The 17,997-nt window shown below is 43.5% G+C and overlaps 1 protein-coding gene across 1 annotated transcript in view; it reads left to right on the top strand.

Moving 5' to 3' along the window:
- Positions 1-347: 347 nt before the first annotated feature.
- TRMT9B (tRNA methyltransferase 9B (putative)) overlaps positions 348-17,997 on the top strand; it is a 60,937-nt gene continuing 43,287 nt past the window's right edge. Inside the window, exon 1 of the mRNA XM_077772750.1 lies at positions 348-419. The gene's annotated coding sequence lies outside the window, so the exon portion shown is untranslated. The remainder of the gene's footprint in view (positions 420-17,997) is intronic.

The raw sequence follows: 17,997 nt of genomic DNA, 5'->3' as shown, positions 1-17,997 counted from the left end.
GAGCGGCAGAACCTCACATCCCGGGCACGCTCGGGCGGGGCGTCCCCAAGGCACTGGGCAGGGAGGCGACACTCNCGGGCTCCATCTGTTTTCCCCTACTGCTTTCGCTCTCACACTCTAAAATAGGTCAAGGGGTGGAAGTTACACCGGGTACGGCCCCCGGCTCTGATGCAAAAGCAGCTTTCTGTCCCCGGCTCCGGGAGAGCGTTGCAACTATTCGGTTCGGTAGAGTCTCCCGCCCCCATACCGTGCAGAAAGCGCCGGCGACCGTGGCGCTGACAATGGTCCGCAGAGGGGAGCGGCGGCGAGCCTCTTTCCCACCCTAGTTCTGCCCGCCCTCCCCCAGCACGAGGGGAGTCGCGGGCGCGACAGGTCGCTTCGCGCGCTCGGGTCCCCGTGTCCGGGGTCTGACCGCCTAGGTGAGTTCGTGCTCTCTTCCTCTGTCGTTCCGGTCGCCAAGAGTGACCTGTTTACCTTGAAAACTTAGACGTGATGAAAACAGGAGAGGCTGCCATGCAGCAGGGGATTGCAGGATGTGCTTCAGATGTTAACATCGGATAAATCAGAACTCGGAGCTGCAGGGGACATGTTTAGAGTCTTAAAGGTGAAAATGAATTTCTGTTTTCACGGAATGCACGTGTATCTCTCCCTTTAGAAGCTATCACTTGGGAATTGATTTTTAACTAGCAGGAGACCGTGAGCTAATCACTTAACGCCAGAAAGCGGTCAGAATATTTTTAGGTGATCTGAAAGAACTTATGCACATAGTCAAAGCTGACAACAAAAACACAGTTTAGGAAGGAATTTCAAAACGGAATGGTAGGGTTTGAGTAATATTGCTATAGGTGTATCTCATGGTATTACCTGGGTTCTTTGTGGTAAATATCGTAAACATACAAACGCTTTATGTAGAAAGAGGGCAAGGCTGTAAATATCTCCGTGCAAAGCTTTATATCGGTTTGTATGCATGAATTTAACCGTATATTGAACATTTCCTGTGGTCAAAGAGCTAGAAAATTCTCTGTATCGTTTTGAGGTTAAGGTTGCTAGCAATATTACAGGCAAATGATTGACATTTACCTCCTCCTTTCAGCTGTTAAATGTAATACTATTCATGTGGCTCATTAGCTATGGGATCTTTGACGTTACTGGCTAATGAATGGTTAATTCGGTTTGAAGGGACAATTGTGGGTTTTTCTGTCCTTGATGCCTGACTGAACATGCAGTGTAAAGGGCTCTCCAGTGTTGGTGAGGGATCTTTACAGGACCTCAGAGGGGAGCGTTGTTTGCAAAGAATGAAAGCGACTCCCTGATGGCCAATGATTGCACATAACTTCTTTTAAGGGAGACCTTGACGAGTTGAAAAGTACTTGCTCACTAAGAAGACCACTCCAGAGACCACTGCCTTATGAATGCCTTTGGTCAGATTTGAGACCGGACCTCCCTATAGGCTCTTCTTGTCTTTCAAAAGAAAACCTATTTCTAGAAAGGTTCAATTACTGTAATGATGTTCTTTGGAAATAATTTGTCCTTTTGTGTGTGTGTGTTTTGATATAGCTAAATCACCAAGGTAGTCAAGGTTTTAAGAAAAATTTTACTTACCAGCGGGGTATGAAATTGAAAATACTATGTCTGTTAATTCTGTTTTAAAATGGAGGGGCAGAAGTGCTTTCCAAATAAATCTTAAGTCTCTGTTTATATGTATTTTCTAAAGCCAAATCTTAATGGGGATTAAGAGGACTCTAAAGAAGGTATTTCTGGTGCGTAGATATGTGAATACTTATATGCATACCACTATAAATAATTCATATGCACCTTTAGAAAACTAGTGTCCAGAATTTGAAACAAATGAAGGTTCTGTCACTCTATCCTCCACAAAGGACCACAGAAACTTGGCAATATATAGGACCTTAATGTTGAGGGGAACAAAATGCAACTAAATGTTTCTTTACTGCACGGTGATGTTCTGATTTGTATTGTAAACAGGATTGGAGTCAAGCTCTCTTGTAATTTAGCCCTGGGTGTGACGCATTGTTGGCGTGAGGCCGTCAGCACTTGTCTGTGCGATCTAATGTTTCTACCTGTAGGGAAATTAGGAGGTGCTCTGAGAAGATGGGCATGAAAGTATTGAGAGGCGAGGGATTTCTTTAAGACCACACTGAAGGAATAAAAATGGAGCCCGATTCTGGTATGGTTTGGTCCCTGGAAAGTCTGCAAGTTAAGTGCTGGTTCATGGCCAGTTGAATGTCCTTCAGCTTTTGTGATTTTCTTCTCTTGATGTCCTAAGAGGACACATAGCATAGGACCCCTAGCCAAGAGGTGTCCAAGAGGAGTTGACAGCATTCACTCTGGGCACTTTCTTCCCATCCAGGCAAACTTCTAGCCACTCAAGAGAAGGAATTTAGAGTGTGCACTGGTACAGCTGCAAGGAATCCCATCTCGGAGCCATTTCCTCACCTGTGAAATGGCCGTAATGAGCCTCCCCGATGTGCTTGTGAGAAGCAAATGGAGTAATTTGTATATAATACCGAGTGTGCGGTCAGCACTCTGTGAGCAGTCGTACAAGCAGGAGAAATGTGTTGCCTTAAATGTCATCTCCGGGGGGCTCTGGAGGGGTTCCTGCATAATTGACAGAACTGAACATACAGATGAACGGGTCATTCTCCTGTCCTGGTGTACTTAGTATGCTCTCACAGTATACACTAGAGTATACACTAGGCTCCTAGTAGTTAGTCCTTTGGGAGCTAGCGGCTCACCTGCCAAACTTGCATATCTTCCACCTGACACAGGCCTGTGGCATATCTAGAGTTAAAGAAGTTACCTGCGGTGCTTTTTGGAAATGATGATGAGACAGCAGGGGAGGGAGAGAGGACCAACTGAAATTCTAAAATAGGATTTAAACATTTATTTGGCCAGTTTCTGTTAATGCCGTTAGAACTATGGCCCTCATAAAACGATAATAATTTCTAGTTTCCCCACGGACAATTACACAGTTTGCAGTGGAGCATTGGACTTCGGGGATGAAACAGCAGTAACATTCCTTGGGCTTTTCAGTTCAGCGCTGTCTAGGCACCGAAGGCATTATGCTGAGCGTTCAGGAGACCATAGCAAGAAAACCAGACCTAACTTCCCAGGGAACGCGTGTCTGCTGCCACACATACGTAAGCCTGTAATTATACCGGAGCTCGATGCCAGGCAGGAAAAACATCAAGGGCAGAAACAGGGAATTTGGCTTGTGAAGGGAGGGATATCAGGAATGCTTGCTTAAGGTGGTGGTATCGGGGTTGTGTGAAGGTCCTTGGGGAAGGAAGAACATTAATATGGAAGGGACAGCACCTGGGAAGACTGCAGGTGCACATACACTGTAGTGGGGGGACCAGGAGAGCAGGTGTCTGTTAGGAAGGGTCAGTGTTGTGAATGAGGTAGGCTTGGGCTCCGACAAACATTTTCGTGTCCTTTATATCAAGGATTACAGTCTCAGTAGAACTCTTGTTTTGTGTAAGCATCTTACCTTACGCTCGCAATGATATGTAAATATATGTGTGTAATGTAAATGATGAATGTAAAATGATATTTACAATCATTTTTTAAGCTGACCAGAGCCTAAACCAATATGTACCTTGATTGACTAGTGTGTCGGCTCTTTGCATGACTAATGGTCTGACTTGAAAACCACTGGGATTAATTTTCTTTTGAAAAATCTATCAGATTTTTGTTTAATATACACATTTTGAGGATTTCAGCTCTCCTACACACACATACCCTACATGCAGATTATTTGTATATTTCCATTTTGTGTATTTCCAGCTTCTCTCTCTCTCTCTCTCATATATATACACACAAATAAATTTGTATATGGGTTATGTATATTTATCCAGTTTGAATTTATATATCTATTCAACAGCTGTAGGGACAGAGTCACTTGCATCTCACCCACGGAAAGGCCCCTGAGCCTGTACGTGAGAGGCCTGAGCCCCGCTCTGGGAAGCGGAGAGCGAGGCCGTGCAGGGCAGTGGCGGGAAACAGCATCTTTGTGCTCCCCCGTCCAGGCAAGGTCAGGGGAACATCTGGCATAGGATTCCCTTCGCCATATGCGTGCTTTATTCACTGTTATTCCCTGTTCTCATTTCTCTTCTTCTTCCTTCCTCTCTCCCCTATTTGTCATTTGTTTCCCTTTCCATGGGTCCCCATAATTATTCCTCAGCCCTTAAAATTATGCTTTGGCTTTAACCCGAGGCTATGCGTGTCGCCCCTCCCTTGGGTAGGTCTGCATGGTATGGCCCTTGACCTTCTCCCTGTTCTTAATGTATAACCATATGTGTCAGATGGGCACGAACTTTTTCTCATTTGCTGTTCTTCAGAACTGCTGCCTTGTGCACTGAACACCCTCATCTCTCCCTTCTTCCCTGTTCAGGGAGGCTGCAGCTAATAGAAACTATCCCAGCTACTGTAAGCAAACACGGTTTTTGTAGGGAGTTAGGTGTTCACAAGGTTGGAAGAAAAGGTTGCAACGGAAAGGGGAGAAGAGGATCCAGGCTGAGCTCTAGGGGTGACCCCAGACACCACAGCTGCTGCCATTGTTGCCATGGTGTGAAGGCTGGGAATCAGAGCCACGAGCTATTGACAGTCAAGGGCACAATGATCAGATTAGCTGCTTACAAAGTGCGACTCCACACAGGAAGCCAGTGACTGAACACAGCTACTAATGACAAAAACAAGCTAGCAAGCCTATCTTTTTTATATACGCTCTCCCTCCCTTCTCAACCCACCTCATCCCACCAGCAGAGCCTGATCTGTGCCCAGAACCCCAGCTGCAAGGAACTCTGGGAAATGTAGTTTCCACCTTTCCAGCCTCCGCAGTTGAGGAACACACACTTGAAGGAGACTGGAATGAAAGCTGAGTGACACCCCATCACATCTCACATATCTAAAACATAATTCATCAGAGCCTGAGCCAGCATATTTCATTCAAGGCAGGTAGATGATATATTGTTAAGAATCCAAAAAGGATCTGGTTGCTAACCAATTTCCATTTCAAACAGATGGATATTATAGTCATTACAGCTGAAATTGCTGGAAAAAGCATCAAGCAAATAAATAACTAAAAATTACCAAGTGCCTGCCTCTGCATGTGGTTCTATTTGAATGTGAAATAATATCCCTTTGTTCTGGTTTAGTAATCAAAGTCAAATACCAGGAGAATCGATTTCTAAAAAAGTCCTCCTCACCAACGGCCCAGAGAGGCTACATTCAATGCATAGCAATACAAAGAAAGAATGAAGGGTCTGGTAACAGAAATTATAGCTCCTGGCGGGCTGGCTCTTTCATTAGATGACTTATCTATGCATCTCTGTTTCTACTAAATCTTTCTTTCCTCTATAACTTTAATGGTGCTTTTTTTTTTAAGGATCATGAAGATAGAAATGACTTGTTAATTGGAGATTAAAATAAGAGCATTGACTCTAATAACATATTTTATACGCTGGTACTTGTCAGATTCTGTTTTTGCAAACCATTCAAGTAAATATGATGGACTATCTACTATTGTTAAGTAATAAATGATCATTTATTGGCAGTCAGAAGTTCCATTGGCGCATCTGGGACTTAATCTTGATTACTGAATGAAATCATTTTATATTTGCCTCTGATATTTGGAGCTAGAAAATGATAGCAGAGTAGCTAAAACAAAGAGGGTAACTTAGTGAATTTGTCAGTCTATCACATATATCTATTTTGAATTTATTTTTTGTCTCAAAAGGCAATAGTCCATTCAGATATCTTATCTGGTAGATGGTAAAAGCATTTAAATGCAGAATTACAAATGCTGCCTGGGGAAAGCCACACTATAACATGAATATGTTCTTTCAAGTCCAGTGGTGACGCCGAGTTTAGCCAACCCACTCCAATTTGCCAAAACTAAACATATCAAAATAAACACAGGCTCTTGCTCTTTAAATGCAGCTTCAAGACAAATCCACTCTCCTCCCTCCTGAGCCCCCACCTAAGCCCCAAGCACAGTGTATTCTCAAGAGGGAAGTGTTTGAATCTAATATTACACTATTACTTGATTAGTTGTAAGGGAAAGTAAGTAGTATTAATCTTTCTACGTTACAGTAACACATGATCTCTGATTTCCGCTTCCCACAATTTTTCTCTTTCTTTCATATCTGAGCAAACATTCAGGAGAAAAACCTGGATTTCCCTCCCCCAGGGTTATACGAGGGATGAGTTCTTCAGCTATATGGAGCATAGTGGCAGATTAAGTTGTCAAACACAACTCCTTTTATGGACTGAAAATCAAAATGGTGTGGGGCACCTGGGTGGCTCAGTCGGTTGAGTATCTGACTTTGGCTCAGGTCATGATCTTGCGGTTGGTGAGTTTGAGCCCCGCGTTAGGCTCTGTGCTGACATTTCAGAGCCTAGAGCCTGCTTCAGATTCTGTCTCCCTCTCTCTGCCTCTCCCCTGCTTACTCTCTCTCTCTCAAAAATAAATATTAAAATCAAAATGATCTTTTGATTTTCTAAGTGTATTATAAAGTAGAAGAACATCCAAATCTAAATTCACTCTCTGGTTAGATCATTGATAGGCCAAATTGAAGCAGGAGGTGGGTAGAGAAAGCATGGTTTTTTTGGTGTATTTTTTAAAGCAAAATTGGAGGACAATCAAGCAAGACTAGTATCTGAACATCGTTGAGTGCTCTGTTTATTCACTGACTTGAGCTGTGCCTTTTAAGAAGCTCCTTTGTGCCAGGATTGGTGCTGGGTGCTAAGGATAGACAAGTCTGTGAGAGACCGACACTCTGAGGGAGACCGGCAAAATGGTACTCTCATCGTGAGCGTGGAGAACTGTGGCTTTCTCAAAGAAAAAGTGGGGTATTTTCTCATGGTCAGGTGGAAAGCAGAGTTAATTGAAACAGACATATCTCTGACTTCAAAGACTATCTGCTGCTATATCTTTAACAACAGCAAACAACAAAAAGGCGCCCAGAAGAGGCAACTGTTTAGGACTGCGCCTTTTATCTGCTCCCTTTAACCTGCAGAAATGGAAAGCAGCTTGTCCAAAGTTAGAGGGTTTTAGTGTTTAAAGAAATAATCAGTTTGTAAAGAAAGAGGACTGCTTTTGGTACTTTAGTCGATGTTCAGAAAGTAATCTCTACAGTGCCCGTATAGCCTGTGACTTTCTGCTCAGGTCACACGATCTCACAGTTCATGAGTCCCACTTCCAGTAGGCCCCGCTTCTCTCTCTTTCTCTCTTTCCCCCTCTCCCCCTCCTCGGATTCTCTCTCTCTGCCCCTTGCTCACTTGTGCCATCTCTCTCTCTCTCTCTCAAAAAAAAAAAAGAAAAGAAAAGGTGAAATCTATTACAAACAAAAACAAAAATAAATTTAAACAAGAGACAATCTTTAATCTTTAAAAAATGTTAAGGGTGGCAGCAAGGGAAATCTCAGTGCTACCAGCGACTTCGATCCTATGACCACAAGAATTTGAATTCAATTCCAAAAATGGGCTTGGAAGTAGATTTTCCCCCCAGAACCTCTGGATGACAGCTCAGCCTGGCCGATATCTTGATTTCAGCTTTGTCACATCCTGAGCAGAAAATTCAGGTGTGTTCAAACTTTTGCTCTACAGAACTGTCAGCTAATAAATGGGTGCTGTTTTAAGTTAAAAAAAAAAAAAGATCAGAACCCATAACATTGGGTTTACTTATTTTTAAATTTTTTAAAAATATATTTATTTATTTTTGAGAGAAAGACAGAGCATGAGCAGGGAAGGGGCAGAGAGAGAGGGAGACACAGAATCCAAAGCAGACTCTAGGCTCTGCTGTCAGCGTAAAGCCTGATACAGGGCTCAAGCTTGTGAACTGTGAGATCATGACCCGAGCTACCCAGGTGCCCCTATAGGACACTGAATTTATAATTAGAGTAATTTGAGAAAATGCAGGCATTTGCAGATGAAAATGGCCATGCAATGAAACAGATCTAGGGGGACCACATGACTTCGTGTTCAGTCTGGGACACTGTTAAGAGTGAAAGGGGCACTATTAACGATTGCCCTAGGGAAAGAGCGGAAATGGGGACTCCAGGATTTACGGTCACCCAAGATTAAGATGCTCATTGTGTAACATGATTGCATTAACTGCAATACTGATTTCTTGAAAATTGTGTAAATATATACGTAACATAACACGTACCATTTAAGCCATTTTGAAGTGCACAGTTCAGTAGCATTAAGTATATTCTTCTTGTGCAACTCATCATTCATCTCTAGAATTTTTATCATTGTGATCATTGTGCAGCGCTAAAACTATACCTATTAAACAGTAAGTCCCCGCTCGCCTCTCCCGTTAGCTCCTGGCAACCACCGTTCTACTTCCTGTCTGTGAATTTGACTATTCCAGGTGCATGACATTAGTGGAGTCATAAACTACCCTTCTGTAGCTAGCTTGTTTCACTTAGCATAATGTCCTCGGGTCTGATCAGAGTTTCCTTTCTTTTTAATGATGAATATTTTTCCAGGGTATGTATTTCCACATTTTGTTGATCCATTCATTCGGAGGCAGACCCATGAGTTCGTTTGGCAATTATGAATGATGCTTCTGTGAACGCGGGCTTGCAAAGATCTCTGAGCCCTTGCTCTCCCTTCTTTCCCATTCACAAAATTGAGTTTGAAATGAGGAAATTTAAAATGGAGAGAAAAAGAGCATTCTTTTCCTTTATAGGATCTTTCTGGTCATCGTGTAGCACAGGACTCTGTCAGACTGGAGCCTGGCTATACCTTACAGAACTCAGCAGAAAAATCAGTGGTTGCAGATGATCTAAAGAAACTGCCTGCTGAGAAAAAGCACACACGGGCTCACATTCCATCTCCACACAAGAAAGCAAGCTAGTTTTTCTGTCTCCACCACCATATGCATTGACCACGCATGTTTGTAAGTGAAAAGGCCTGGCAGCTAGAACATCAGAATCTGAGTCAAGTCAATGGCCTTCAGCCTCACAAAGAGCCAGGAAATCAGCAGCAGGAGACTGAACAACAGAAGGCTCCCGTGTGACCAAGAACATCTTTGTGACACGCGGGAATGAACTTCCTGGAGACAGGCAGCAGAACCAACCAACAGCCATCTGTTGATTTGGAAGCTGAGATGAAAGGAGACAGGCTGCAGGACCACAGACCTTCCGGATCCTGAGAAAAATGTTCTTTTCGCTGTAGAAGTAGATACCATAAAGTCAAGGTCAAGAACATTGGTACATATGATCTCAGCTTAGATAATCCCTTTATGGAAATAGAAGCTTCAAAGTAGAACTCTGTAAAATTTTTTTTTAATGTTTATTTATTTTTGAGGGAGACAGAGACAGACTGTGAGCAGGGGAGGAGCAGAGAGTGAGAGACACACACACACCGAATCCGAAGCAGGCTCCAGGTTCCAAGCTGTCAACACAGAGCCCGACGTGGGGCTCAAACCCACGAACCGTGAGATCATGACCTGAGCCAAAGTAGGATGCTTAACCAACTGAGCCACCCAGGCGCTCCCAAAGTATAACTGTTTATCTGAAATGTTAAGCACCTTTATTTCCACTGGGGATTTATAGTCTTGGAAAATAATGTTGACATGTCTGGAACAAATACAGAATTGCCAGCTCTCCCTCTCTGAGTCTCTGTGGCAGATGTCAGCCCTCTCTGGAGTCAATGAAGAAATGAATTCATTTGTAACAGCAGCCTTGAAGGAACTTGATAAACTTTTGGTCATTGGCCATAACCAGGCTTCAGAAAATACATTTGCAGAGGTTAATCTGCCAATCTCTCAGAAATGGCAGCCAAGAGCCCAATAGCTATTAAGGAGCTTTGAGAAAAATGGACCCAAAGGGAATAACTTACAGCTTTCCAGAATGATCAGTGCCCACAAGTCTGTTCTCACCCAGACCACACCTGTATCAGTGGGGACTGAAATATTAACAGGCAAGTCCACATGAAAACCTGCACACAGATGTTTATAAACACCTTTAAATTGCAAATAATCAACATATCCTTCAGCAGGTGAAGAGATCACCTGTGGTTATAGCCATAGGATAGAGTGATATCCAATGATAAAAGTATCTAGTAAGCTATGAAAAGACATGGCGGAACCATAACTACATATTGCTAAGTAACAGAAGCCAGTTTGCAAAGGCTGGATGCTGTGTAACTGCAACTGTAGACATTCTGGAAAGAATCCTGTGTGGTTCTGGACTGGGACAGTAAAAAGGCCAGTGATTCCCAGGGATTCTGAGGGAAGAGGAGATCAATAATGGAGCACAGGGGATTTTTAGGGCAGTGAAACCTATTCTGAATGATACAATAATGATGGACATGTGACATTTTATATTTGACGAAACCCACACAACAGTACAACACAAAGAGTGAACCCTGATATAAACTACAGGCATTTGTTAATAATAATGTATCAATATTGATTCCTCAGGGTTTTTTTTTTTTAACGTTTTTTATTTATTTCTTTTTTTTTTTATTTTTTANCTTAACCGACTAAGCCACCCAGGCGCCCCTTATTTATTTCTGAGAGAGAGAGAGACAGCATGAACAGGGAAGGGTCAGAAAGAGAGGGAGATATACAGAATCTGAAATAGGCTCCAGGCTCTGAGCTAGCTGTCAGCACGGAGCCCAACGTGGGGCTCGAACCCATGAGCAATGAGATCGTGAACTGAACCAAAGTCAGATGCTTAACTGACTGAGCCACCCAGGCACCCCGGTTCCTCAGTTTTAACTGATGTTCCGCGGCAAAGCCAGACGTAAATTAGAAATTGCATAAAACATGTCTTAAAAGTTTAATGCACATTTCGCCTGCTGCTAGAGTAGAAGATGCTGAAAAATGTTACCTTCAGGGGACCGGGTGATGGCATGTCAAGTGTAGGGAACATAGCTCCAAGTCAATGAAATGAATAAATGAGAGTTCCGCCATCTGTTCTCAGCTGAAACGTGTAATCAGCTACACTGAACCTAGGTACAGACTGTTCACCCAAGCTCTCGGCAGGTGAGGAAGATGCACACGATGAGACTTCTGAGCAAACTGCTTCCTTTCCACAGTGTTAAAGACTTGGGTTGGTGGGCGGGGGGAGCACCTGGCTGGCTCAGTTGGTTAAGCATCCAACTCTTGATTTCAGCTCAGGTCATGATCTCACAGTTCGTGGTTTCAAGCCCCACGTTGGGCTCTGTGCTGACAACGTAGAGCCTGCTTGGGATTCTTTTGCTCCCTCTCTCTCTGCCCATCCCTTGCTCACTCTCTCTCTCTCTCAAAATAAATAAACCACAAACATTAAAATTTTTTTCATTTAAAAAAGACTTGGGTCCGGGCCCACAGAATCCATTGATGGACCTGAAACCAGAGAGAATGCTGGTCTGAAGCTGCACAGCCAATCACCACGTCCCCCAACTGTGTGCCATTAATTTTCTGCACTGCAGACAGTGACTGGATCCTCCAGGTTGGCTCTTTCCCGCAGGAAGCTCTTCAGGCCTTGCATCGAGTTGGCAGAAATGCAGACCTAGCTCTTCTCTTTGTAGTGAGGCCTGCTGTAGTTCCTATATAACCGTGGTGGAGCGGGCTAGACCACACACCTTCCCAAAGCTATACCCGTGCACGCCTGAACTGTGCAGTATGTGTAGAAACCAGCAAGCAGAATGTCAAGCTGGATATTTTTAAATATTTTTTTTCAGCCAAAGTAATTTATGATCTTGTGTCTGATAATTTGTTCTACTCAGGCAGATATGGGCCTCTTGAAATGTGTTGGGAGTATGTGCATATGGAAGCTTTTTAATTCTTATGAAGATGATATGTCCTGGCATAAAATTGATGGTTTTATGGGTAGCATACCACCTTGCAGTGAGAGTGAAACTGCAAAGCAGAAGCTACTGGAAATCCCACCACTTGTACAGCTGAAGGCAGATCAACACAATCCTGGCTCTCTGTTCTGTAAGCAGGGTCTGCCCTCTTGACTCAGTTGTGAGCTTGTAAACTTTCAACCACACAGTTTGTGTTTTGAATGATTCCCAGCGCTCTGTGTATTATGATCCATCCATTAAAACAGGACATTGAAGAATACTTGAACAGTAAAGCAGGGGAGGAAAACTGTGTTCAATTTTGACATGGAAATTTTTATCATAGGTAAACAGTAATCTCTAAAGCATTTATACAGGTTATTGAGTACTTTGTGCACCAACTGCCTGGGACGAAGCCTGTTTTCCTGGATTTGTTTATTTAAACTAGACTCCAGCGTGGTATGCTGGGCCACTGCGCTTGGAGAATAAGTACATGTGGGTTCTAGTCCTGCATCCTTCAGAAACTCGTATATATTTTTAACAGTAGACTCTCAGATATTTATAAGTGACACTAATGGCATTAGTTTTCACCTATGATGACACAGAGCTTAAACCTCTTTCCACACACGGTTGACGTTTTCCCTGGCCCCACCTCAACCCTGTTGGCCTTTATAGCCTGCCCCCACCTCGTCCCGGGTCTTGCTCAGCATCGGGGCCCTGCCCTGGGCTGCACATGAGCTGTGCAAGGCTTCCTGCTTGCTGGATGACCAGCGGCTTCGGAAAGAGCACATTCTGGTCCGTGGGCTAACGGTCAGTCCCAGGGGTTCCTGGGAATGATCATCCTGTGCAGCTCAGCCACAGCTGTTCTCAGAGCCGGGATGCTGCTGTAAAACCTGGTGATGGAAGCCTGTGGCGGGAAGACCCGAGAGTCTGTTGAGATAGAGCGGTGGTCTGCGGCGGGCAGGCTGCGGTGGGTTGAGGGCAGGAAGGACAAGGAAGAAGGCAAGGCTTAGGGACGCCCCTCGGAAAGGAGGAGAAGGGGCGTCTAATGCTTGCGGGCAGATGCAGGGGCTGGAATGGCTGATCTTACTGTGTGGTTTTCTGTTCCTGGTTCAGGACAGGAGACGGGAGCTGTGTGGGCAAGGACAGGAGGCCACCGGGGGAGAAGCCGCAGATGGGACAGAGGATTGGCTGAACGGCCAAGAAAGAAGAGATCAATGGAGAGATCTTTGAGAGGCACCTCGTAATTCTGGGGAGGGGAGGGGATGGACAGGACTTGGGGGTGGCAAGGAAGGAAACAAGAAATTTGCATTTTCTCAGTGAGGTAGGAGCAGAGTTAGCCTGATAAGGCACTATTTTGTCAGTATCTCAGGCTTTCTGGGGAAATTGAGTTAGGCTCCGCCCAATGTAAACAATAAAACTTTAAGCTTTGGTTTTATATCAATTTGCCCATTTGGGGCCCTAGTTTTCTTGTTCGCGAGCTCTGTAGCATCTCATTTTCTAACAATTTAGGAGGCCATGAAACCCAGATGAGGTGACTGAAGCAGACTTTGGCCTTTCTAAGGAAAGGTTACATTAAAAACTCAAGTCAGGCGTCTGGGAGTCTCAGTCGGTTAAGCGTCCGACTCTTGATTTCAGCTCAGGTCATGATCCCGGGGTCTTGAGATCAAGCCCTGCATGGGACTCTGTACCAGGCGTGAAGCCTGCTTGGGAGTCTCCCTCTGCCCCTCCCCAGCGCCTGCTGCTTGTGCACTGCACACTCTCTCTAAAAACAAAAACAAAAAACCTCCACTCATTATTGTCATCTTCATGATTTGTGCTTTTTACAAATTATCTTTATAAAATATTATTATCTCATCTTTTGTTTTTAACATTTTGTGTTTCAGCATCATGGGAATTGGGGGTGCATATTATAGCGTGTCATCAATTTTCTTGGTAAAATAATTGTGCATCTTACAAAATAGAGGGTGTCTTAGTCAGGATGGGCTATCATTACAGAACACCACAGCCTGGGTGGCCTAAACAAGAGATATCTATATCTCACAGTTCTGGAGACTGCAAGTCCCAGATTGAGGTCCCAGCCAGTCTGGTTTCTGGTAAGAGCCCTGTTCCTGGCTTGTAGATGGCCACCTTCTTGCTGTGTCCTCACATGACCTTTTGTCTGTGTGCACATTGAGAGAGAGTTCTTTGGTGTCTTTTCTTGGATTTTTTTTTAAGTAGACTCCACAACCAACATAGGACTTGAACTCTTGACACCAAGATTAAGAGTCGTATGCTCTACTGACTGAGCCAGCCAGGTGCCCCTCTGCTGTGTTTTCTTATAAGGACTGAAGGATGTTAATCCCATTGGATTAGGGCCCACCCTATGACTTCATTTAATCCCATTACCTCCTAATAAACCCCAGCTTCAAAGACAGCCACATTGGGAGGTAGAGCTTCAACATAGGAATTTTGGGAGAGAGACAAACATTGAGGCCATGAAGGTGGCTTCCTAGATCCCACTAGGTACTATGTATAGCCAGCACCAAGAAATAACTCCATCAGCCACAGGAGCTTCAGGGTAAATCTTTTGTCTTATTTTTATTTTTTTGTAATTTGGAATCAGAACTCATATTTATTTTTTTAAGGAGATTATGATGAAACCCTGTGAAGGCTAAAAAATGCCACTTCTAACTCTAAATGAGGAATAATAGACTGCATCCTTATAGGCTTATCTCCGAAGAGACAAACACAGTTATAAAATGGGGTATGAAAATTGGAAAAAATTAAACTTTCCAAAACAGTCTGGTTTATTCTGGGCACAGACTTAATAACTCCTGCTGCTAGGAGAGGTACAATTTACTGCCACAGCAAAGCTTAAAATGTCAAACATATTCTTACAAAATACAATGCAAGCTGCCTGCAAATTAGACCATTCTTTCAGCTGGCATATTTCCTACTTCTCTGCATCTTTCATAATTGTGGCACTTACTTAGAACGGAGGGCCTCTGTGCAAGAGGTAAACGTTCAAACCCTACCACCGCATCAGTTTTCACGTGCATGAAGCAGGTATGCGTTGCTGCCGACAATGGAGGGAACTCCAAGATCTGAGCTCTGAGGAGCTTAGTGTAAGAGAAACAGAAGTAGTGTTGAAGCAAACGCACAGCCAGGAGATGGTGTCAGGGAGCTCCGGTTACAAGGTAAAAGCCTGCCAGTCAGAAGGCCAGGACTCAGGGACTCAGCAGGAGGTCACAAGTGCTGCCAGCCTTTTCCAGCATCCAAGTCAGGACTCAGAGCCAAGAAGGCAGAAGAGCGGTCAGTACAGATGTCACCAAATTGGCTTATCCAGAAAACGGTTAAGAAGTACTCAAAACCTAATCCCACTTAATGTAGATGCAGACACTCTCTTAAGCACCGGAGAGCAAAGCTCTCATACTTAACCCCCATGTTACATTTAAATTGTTACATTTAAATTGTTTTAAATTACAATTTAAAAATATGTTATTTATAGGTATTTAGAAAGACATCAAAAATATGTGGTATAGGTTAGATTTACCTAAAGGTGATTAACATTAATACCTTGATGAACCTCAGCTGATTTTAAGTTTTTTAATTTTACAGAGAGAGAGAAAGAGAGAGAAGGGGAGAAGGGCAGAGGGAGAGTGAGAATCTTAAACAGGCTCTAAGCTCAGTGCAGGGCGTGACTCCATGACCCTGGAATCATGATATGAGCCGAAATCAAGAGTCAGATGTTCAACCAACTGAGCCACCCAGGCGCCCCAGCCTCAGCTATTTCTAATGTTAAATTACGTGATCCAGGTTTTTATTAAAATTGATCTACTTTGCAGTTCAGTCCATATTTATTTAGCATAGGACTTCTCAGACTAATACAGGAGATGGATGGCATATGCTAATCCCATCCACCACCACCCTAGAGAAAGAACAGGATGTGGCAGAAGCTGGGGCATGTGATCAAGGGGATGAGTCATCCTCTCGGAGATGGGCAGAGCCTGTTCGGTCTGGAGTTGGCCACAGTGGGGAGCTGCTTGTCGAGGACCAAAGGCTTCCTTTCCCCAGATCACAGGAGCAAGAAATAGAGTTCACAATCTGTTCATTACCTTGTTCACCTTTTACAGGGTCTCTTTCAATTTTTACATTAGGAGTATATAATCTCATATAACAAAATGCATTTTAGGATCACGTAGCATTCCTCCTCAGTACAGACATCAGTGGTTAATACTCCAGAGGAATAGGAGGTATACGTAATAAAATTCTAGGTAGCATGAAAATAAACTTTTTACAGTACATAAAAAATTGGATCGAGACGCAGGAATGTTCTATGGGTTAACATTTCATGTTAAAAAACCGCTTCACTCTAGGGTTAATCATTTCCTGTATTTGTCTTCTCTCTGAAATGGTCATCTAAAGAGATATGTACAGGGCCGTGAAATCTTCGATCAGTTAAATTTAATACGAGTATGTTGGGCGAAAGCATATGAAAAAAACCACCCAAAGGCTCAGGAGCAAATGGACTCCATAATGGGACTCAGCACTGGCAGAACTAGGTCTTCACCTCAGGACCTTAAGGCATCAACGTCATGTGCTCGACTCCTGCCTTACCACATGCCCCCAGACTGAAGCCCATCACACTACAGTGAAGGGATAGAGACAAGGACAGGATGATTTGCTCACCCTAGAGGTTTTTCTTGTGATAGAACTGACATTAAAATGTTAGCATTTGACCAACTTTGATTATATTGAACTCTTCTTCACTAATGCACTACACCTAGGTGTATTCCTTTCTGCTGAAAGCTGCCCTTTAACTTCGGTAATTTCTGGGGAAGGCAAGGCCTCCTGAGTTTACCACCTTTCTTGTTAATTAAGTAGGAAGCTGTCACTCTCATAGAATTACAATCACGAATCCACTTAGAATGCCAGATGAGTATTAAATACATTTTCAGACAGCCATCTTAATTCCACATAGCGATTGTCAATATGAAAGTAGTAACAGAGACTAAGATATTAACAAATTTTAAATTTGTGTTGAAGCATTGTTACAAGTTATTGTATAGTCTGAAGGACCTTGCCTGTAATACAGCTTCTAAAAAAAGGCAATGATAAAGATGAATTTCTATTTTACTTTTTTTTTTTACAGTTTATTTATTTTGAGAGAAAGAGGGAGAGAGAGAGAGAGGGAAAGTAAGGAGGGGAGGGGCAGAGAGAGAGAATGCCAAGCAGGCTCCCCACTGTCAGCACAGAGCCTGACGTGGGGCTCAACATGGGGTTTGAACCCATGCGATCATGCGATCATGACCTGAGCCAAAACCAAAGGTCGGACACTTAACCCACTGAGCCACTCAGGCACCCCTAATGAATTTCTATTTTAAATGAGATGCTACCCCAAACACAAAAGACATACACACTAAAAGACTGTAAAGGTCTGCAGAAATCTGACTTTCCTGGGATGCTGCCCATTTGATGAAGACGAGGTTGGGAAGAGAACAGAGTGGCCAGACCTTCCTGATTTCTGTTCCTTTAATCTAGAAAGCCACAGGCTTGCTCTTTGGAATTTTCCTCTCATAAGGAAACAATAATCCTTTAGTAATTTCTGATTCATTTATCCTATAGAGCTGCTATAGCTCCTAGTTCACTAACCAGATCTCTACATGTTCTCTACTCTGAGGTCTGAATTTTTATGAAATGCGGTCAGGTTAAGAGGAATTTTCGTGACGTTTCAAGGTGCCCACATGTTGACTCGATGCTCACCTGTGCCCTCTGGCAGGGACTAATCCTCAGGATGATGAGGACAGAAAGCCTGCTCACAGGGTACACCAGAAGTGCATTTTCCAGTAGGTATTTCTATCAATTTATCAGTGTCTGTTAGTTACTAGCAAAGCTGGGGCATGACGGATGTGCCACACTGCCCGTTATCTACGCTGGCCTCACCTGACCGGTGTCACAGGGAGTTCCTGCCTGTGGACTCCTGCAGACCAAAGCCCCTCCCTCTCTGGATTATACCTGGATCTCCATCCTGGGCTGTATATGTACAAAAAGAGAGAATTATCTGAGATCCCAGTTTCCTTGATTGATACCCCAAATTCCTTCCCTTTAGTTTTTCCCTAGTGATAATTCCAGTACTACCTGGTTTTCCTCCAGGTAAGAAAACAGTATTTTCTTACCTATATATACTTTGAGTGTGTGCACATGTGTATA

Source organism: Crocuta crocuta, unplaced genomic scaffold (assembly GCF_008692635.1).
Source record: "Crocuta crocuta isolate KB4526 unplaced genomic scaffold, BGI_CrCroc_1.0 scaffold140, whole genome shotgun sequence".
Taxonomy (NCBI): domain Eukaryota; kingdom Metazoa; phylum Chordata; class Mammalia; order Carnivora; family Hyaenidae; genus Crocuta; species Crocuta crocuta.
This window is presented reverse-complemented; position numbering and strand designations above follow the sequence as displayed.